At 41.9% G+C, this 6,000-nt stretch overlaps 1 protein-coding gene across 2 annotated transcripts in view; it reads right to left on the bottom strand.

Annotated features, from left to right (window-relative positions):
• LOC105183490 (uncharacterized) overlaps positions 1-2,076 on the bottom strand; it is a 52,810-nt gene extending 50,734 nt beyond the window's left edge. For both annotated transcript variants that reach the window (XM_025303939.1, XM_025303937.1), the window contains exon 1: positions 1,779-2,076. The gene's annotated coding sequence lies outside the window, so the exon portion shown is untranslated. The remainder of the gene's footprint in view (positions 1-1,778) is intronic.
• Positions 2,077-6,000: the final 3,924 nt, after the last annotated feature.

A 6,000-nucleotide genomic window follows, 5' to 3' on the forward strand; every position in this document is an offset into this window, starting at 1 on the left:
CGTTTACGGTAGACGAACTTTTGAGGACCCGGAGCACGCTACGCAATTTTCAGGCCGTATCAGATCTACTTGTCAGCCCTGTGCAGTCTACAGCAGCATATGTATCCCTTTCAACGTGATATTTTAACCATGAACCTCCGGAGACACTAACAACAATTGCTCCGCTTGGCTGTAGCGCAAATTTGTTGATTAACGTGAACGCTATTAAGATACTTAAGAGAACAAACATTTGCATCTCGCGGAAGTTCCGCCCGCGCGGCCGCGTAGACGATACGATACGATGCAAGACGATGCTTATCCCGAGGAATTTTTCACGGGCTGGTGCTGAAGTACACCGGCACTGTTGTTAATGGCAAGCAGAACAACAGAATGGAGCAACTTTTACACCTGCGTTCGTGTGTTCCTTAAATTATACGAAATGCTTCCCCTCATTTTGGTATTTACCTCACTCCCACCTCGGCCTTTCTTCTATTTTTGGAGCAGAATTATATTTGAAGAGAAGAAATTCTCATAGTGAACGGAGAGAACAGAATTGGAATTAATAACGCAAAGAAGCTTGGCAGCGCATATTGACGAGAACGCACTCGTAATGAGATTACCGGCTTTCGTGGAAAATGTTTGCAAGGTGTTTCGCTCATTGTAAAAAGTCGTGGTCGTTATTTCAGACGACGTCGACGACGACGACGACGACGACGACGACGACGACGATGATGATGACAACTGAGGTCTCCTCTCGTCGAGCAAAGCCGAATTGCACATTTTCGCGTCAACGAGCTCTTTCCCCAGGGCGAGAAATCGCAATGCGAGGGTGATGCGCTCGATATCGTTGCCATCGAATGTTACGTTTTTATTTATATACCCCACGAGCGAGGAAACATTTGCACTAGAGCATTTTTTGTCTTGTTAGGCAGCCTTCCCTGCTGCGAAATAGCAGTATTAAAACTTTCATGAGGCAACGGACGAGAAAATGTTTGAATTCCGTTAAAATTTTCACACGACCCTTTAGAGTCTTGTTAAATTAACAATTTTGTACGTTCCTACTGAGAAGGAGAGAGATGAAACATTATCGATTAAAATACATATTTTATAGGATTCCTTGATATATGTAGCGCGCGTGATTTTATACTTCCTTATTTTTATATTTTTATAATTTTCTTGTAAAGAGAATATAATTTTTATAAAATTCTCATCTTTTTTTGTAAAATCCTCTATATTCGCTTGCATCTTCATTTATATTTTTGATGTTTAATTTGATATTTTATCTAAATATATATATTCCAACAAATATATATCCATAACAAATACATATCCAACAAACATATATCTTCCAACAAAACGCGCAATATGAAAAATAAATATTTTTGACAATTTCTCTCTTTACGGGATGAGGAGTTGAACGGGAGGACGTAAGCGATTATTGTGGTAAATCCTATTTCGTCGACCGCTTGTTGCGGATAAGCTTGCAGGGATTTACCACATCCATCATTAATTCTTCTTTTTACTATCGTCGATGTTTACGATAGATTTTCGAGAGGTGAGAAAATCCCGTCGCGCTATCACACCTCCATTGTATCTTTGGTGAAAAAATATCTTATTCGACAAACTTTGCGAAAAATTTTCTCTTGACAAAAGCACATCTAGATCATCGCTGATTACATTATATATATTATATTATATTATACTATATATATATATATATATTATAGTGACAAATTTCTATATCCTCTTATATTCCATATATATTCTCGTCGCAAAATAATCAAATATTGATCTTTTACCCTTTCCAGTGTATATTCCGGTTCGAAAATTCCCAGTGGCACAATAAATTCAGTTTCCACAACTATACGTTCCTTTTTCGAGGGTAAAAAAAATGTAACTCCAACAATTACACCTCACGGTCATCTGGCACGTTGTAACAATTCGACCGAGCGAGAAGTACTGAGAATTCAACGTATCGAAAAATCGGAAGTTCAAAGCACGAAGCTCGAGCGGCCGGTTGTTAGGTAATTACGCACTTGTGATCTTTCCGGTCGCCACAAAAGCACGTGTCGAAAACTTTCCGTTTCGTCCCGACGAATCTCGCGAGCGGACTGAGCGCGCACGCGAGAAGCGCTTCTAAAATTAAACCGCGAGTTCTCGAACGAAGCGCCGCCGGGCAAGGCGAGTTCCAAGCGGGGAACTTTTATTTTCGGTGAAACCTCGGCCCTGTCGTACAAATTCTTTCCGCGAATATGCACCCGCTCGACGGCTGCCTACATGTGGAGGAGTATCGACGGGAGAGGAGGATACTCTTGTACTCCGAATACTTGTTTGCCCACTGATCCGCGAGAACAGGAGTCGCGAAAAGCACGAGTTTTCGTCCTCGCAGTCGAAGAGACACGCTTCCGCGAGCAGCTTGATAAATAGCGTCACGATATTGTGCTCGTCAATCTCTTGGTGAGTTTCTCAAGCAGAAAAGACGTTCACATTAGAACCGTTTAGATAACGGCGGAATTTGGCGCCGGAAGGTTTTAACGTCACTTGCATCACCGACAGCTTCTCCTTGCACTGTTCTATGTCCCCGTTCTTTAACGGATTTTTAATAGAAATTTGATGTTCGCAAAAATGTAGCGAGTCGTAATGCTAAGCGTGTTACACATATTGGAAAATTAAAAATGATAAAATATATTTGTGCAAGGTAAACATGATAAAATGTTACTTTCGATTCGCAAAATCTCTCGCGGTGATAAAGCCTACTTGTGGAAAATCTGTCGTCTCGATGACGTCGTTGGTTTTGCAGTTGATTAATCATTAATTCTGTTTGTATCCAAATTAAACCAGAATCGCGGCGCATTTAAAGTTGAGAAAGAAATGAAAAGCTGAATTGTAATTATTAGTTATTATTACATACAATATACAATACAATACAATGTTGTTATATTAAAACTATAATTGAAAGTTGAAATAAATTTTTTTGGGGATACGCGCGTTATACGTATTTAGTATTGAATGCGCTTTCAGATCGGTCTTGGTTCGACTCGAATTCAATTTCTGCTCGATTCAACGATCTTCCGCTAATTTGAATTATGATTCGCTTTCGAGCTGAATGCGCTTCTTTCAGCGCATAATTCGGATTTTGTTGGATAAATGCGAGGATTCGGCGTGAATCGACGGCGAGCTTAATGCGCGTAAGGAGTTCGCGAAATTAGTTTTGTATCCGAATTATCTGCTTCGCGCCTACGCACATGTATTCACAGCGTATTCACGGAACGTAACGACGTGTTAAATCTACGATAAGAAGGCTTTGAGACGAACCCTTTAGGGCGAGGGGGTGGGTTCCGCGACGAGAGTAGCTCCTCTTCAGAAACATCTCATTTACGTTAATGAACTTACCTCGTCTCCCAGACATAAAGAGGATGAGGAAAGGATAGGTGTGCTGCCTAGGATCCTCGTCTAGATCAATTTTATAACTCCTAGAACTTCAGCTACTTAGACTCTAAAGGCTCTGCAGGCTGCAACGCCTTGAATTTTTAAATCTTGTAATATCCCTTTTTCTCGTTTCGAAAGCCCCGATATTGGATCCAGAAATTCTCCCGCTCTCTTCTCTTTTTCTCTCTTTTTTTTTTTGTTTTTATGTCACTCAAATTTTAGTTTCCCGAGCTTTTATAACAGAGCCATTGTAGTCCCGGCGGACGGAGTAATCCTCGTTCTAGTTTTGCATGTAACAGCGAACAATTATTATTATTTCAACAAATCGTCATTTTACCAACTCGCAATTTCTCGCAATTGTGTCGCGCGCGTTACTTCAGAACGCGGATCCCGTCGAAATATGTAATTGTCCGACCACATGGTCAGCCAAGACGCAATATTTCGTCCTTTCGTCCCTCTACTTTATAATACGCGGATTTGCCGCGACGTTCACCCTCAAAGCCTCTTCATAAGTTTGATATATTATTCAGAATAAGCCGAATCTCAGGCGTACTTATTTTACCGGCCAAGTTGATAGCAAGAAGGATCATAAAGATCTTCGCCATATTCGCCGTTCCATAATGCACGGCGCGACGATGTTTTCGCCACAGGATTACACCAAACGACGAAATGTCATACCTTTTTTATCCCCGCAAGGGCCATTGGCCCTAATCGCATTCATTACTCTGAATTCAACTATTACGCATCGCGGTTATGTGATATTATCAGAATAAAATATTATCAGAATTATCACTATTGTCGTCTATCATTGTTATATCGTTAGAAAGTTGCTGTTTGCTGCAAACCTTGCTGATTATAATCAGCTTGATGTCTATTGTATTATTTAACAATGTTAAAGCAACGTGATACATAATAACGATGAATATAATATCATTAAAAATATACATCAAGAAACAATGTCTCACTTTGCTCGTGTTTCCCCGAGACAATATTTAAACGTGTTCTCTCGAGTATTTTCTGCGTACGCGTGGTTGGAATGGAAGATAGTTGAATTACTTGTTTCTCAGTCTAATATTAACACCTGAGATAATTAAATTCACTTTCAGCCGTTTCGCTCTTTATTTCTACTTCCTGTTGTAAAACGGAGGACGACACAGCGCGCGCGCGCGCGTGTGTGCGTGTGTGTGTGTGTGTGTGTGTGTGTGTATGTGGTGCAGATAAGTTTCTTTAGCTCAGATGTTAAACATACACAGTGGCGTTGTTATTTGCAGGAGCAGAAGTTTATTTTCGTTCGGTCTTTCTCGCCGAACGAGAAGTTATTTGAACGTAAAACTGGCTGCTTCCGCGAATATGGCGGAATTCTCCGTGGCGAAACGGTTATTGGAAACGAAACCTATGGCGTTGCCGCTACCTATTGGCGACAAGGGAAGCCGGGTCATTGCCGTTATAGTTCAGAGTACCGAAGGAATTTCGGATTTCGCGCTACACGCGGCAAATCTTCCTCTGGTCCGCGAGTATTATTTCTCAGTATGACCATTTTCTTTTGTATCTTGCTCTCCAACGAACATCGAGAATCGTTTTATCCCTTTTTACAGTTTCCTCAAGTTGGAAAAGGTGCGAAGCGAGACCATCGGTCAGCCTTGAACATTCTCCGAATGTCGGGATCTCTTTGGTGTCTAGATTATCCTCGGATTGCCGGATACTTGAACTCGAGATTCCCTCGACTTTTATCCTTCCATATTTTAGATTTCACAGATTTTCAGATTTATGAACTCTTCGGATCATCCGATTGCGTCGTTTTTGCTGGATTGTTAACTTTTTAGTCCGGCGACAATCGTCTTACCTTCCATCCCACCGCGTTCTCGCGTTCCTTGCGTTTTGGAACTTTAATTCCCTTGAAAATTGCCAGGATACTATTTCTGGTTCCTTTTTCTCGCACGCTACTACAAGACGGTTTTGCGATCGAAGCGCGATTTATTACGGCGATACCGGCCGCACGCTGCGTGATTCGCGCGGATTTAACGGCGGCGCCTGTAGCCGAGAGTGGCCGAGATTTATCATCGCCACGTAGAAGAGCCTTCCGACACGGCTGCCTACCTCGCGGGTGGTCCCACGTCGTGATAAATCAAAAAGTGGACGCTAAGGGCGCGCTACATGTCGCCGGAAATGACCGACGAAAGCCCAACAAGAATGTCTTTCGTTTCCTTCGCGCTAAATGCTAACCTGACCCAAACTAAGTGACGATTTTGGCAGAAACTCAATACAGCCGTAGGACCTCGGAGGAATCGTGCTTTATTTTTATTTCAAACAACACGCAGTTGGCGATACATTGGCTTGAAAAGGCAGCGAGAAGGAAAAGCTGAAAGAGCGCGTCATGCAGTCTCTTCGTTACGCGTTTATAAAATTCGCTACGAAATTCGAAGCGCTTGAATTATTATAAACGGCAGGGTGATATTTATTCTGGCCGAGTGCCCGTAGTTGTACTCGATATCGAGTGAGCAAAAGTATCGCTAACTAATTAAATCGAAGCGACGACGATAGGTTATCGATTCTCGGTGTCGTTTGGGTGAAATTCTCCGCTCGGTTGTATTT

Source organism: Harpegnathos saltator, unplaced genomic scaffold, assembly GCF_003227715.2.
Source record: "Harpegnathos saltator strain DR-91 unplaced genomic scaffold, Hsal_v8.6 scaffold58, whole genome shotgun sequence".
Taxonomy (NCBI): domain Eukaryota; kingdom Metazoa; phylum Arthropoda; class Insecta; order Hymenoptera; family Formicidae; genus Harpegnathos; species Harpegnathos saltator.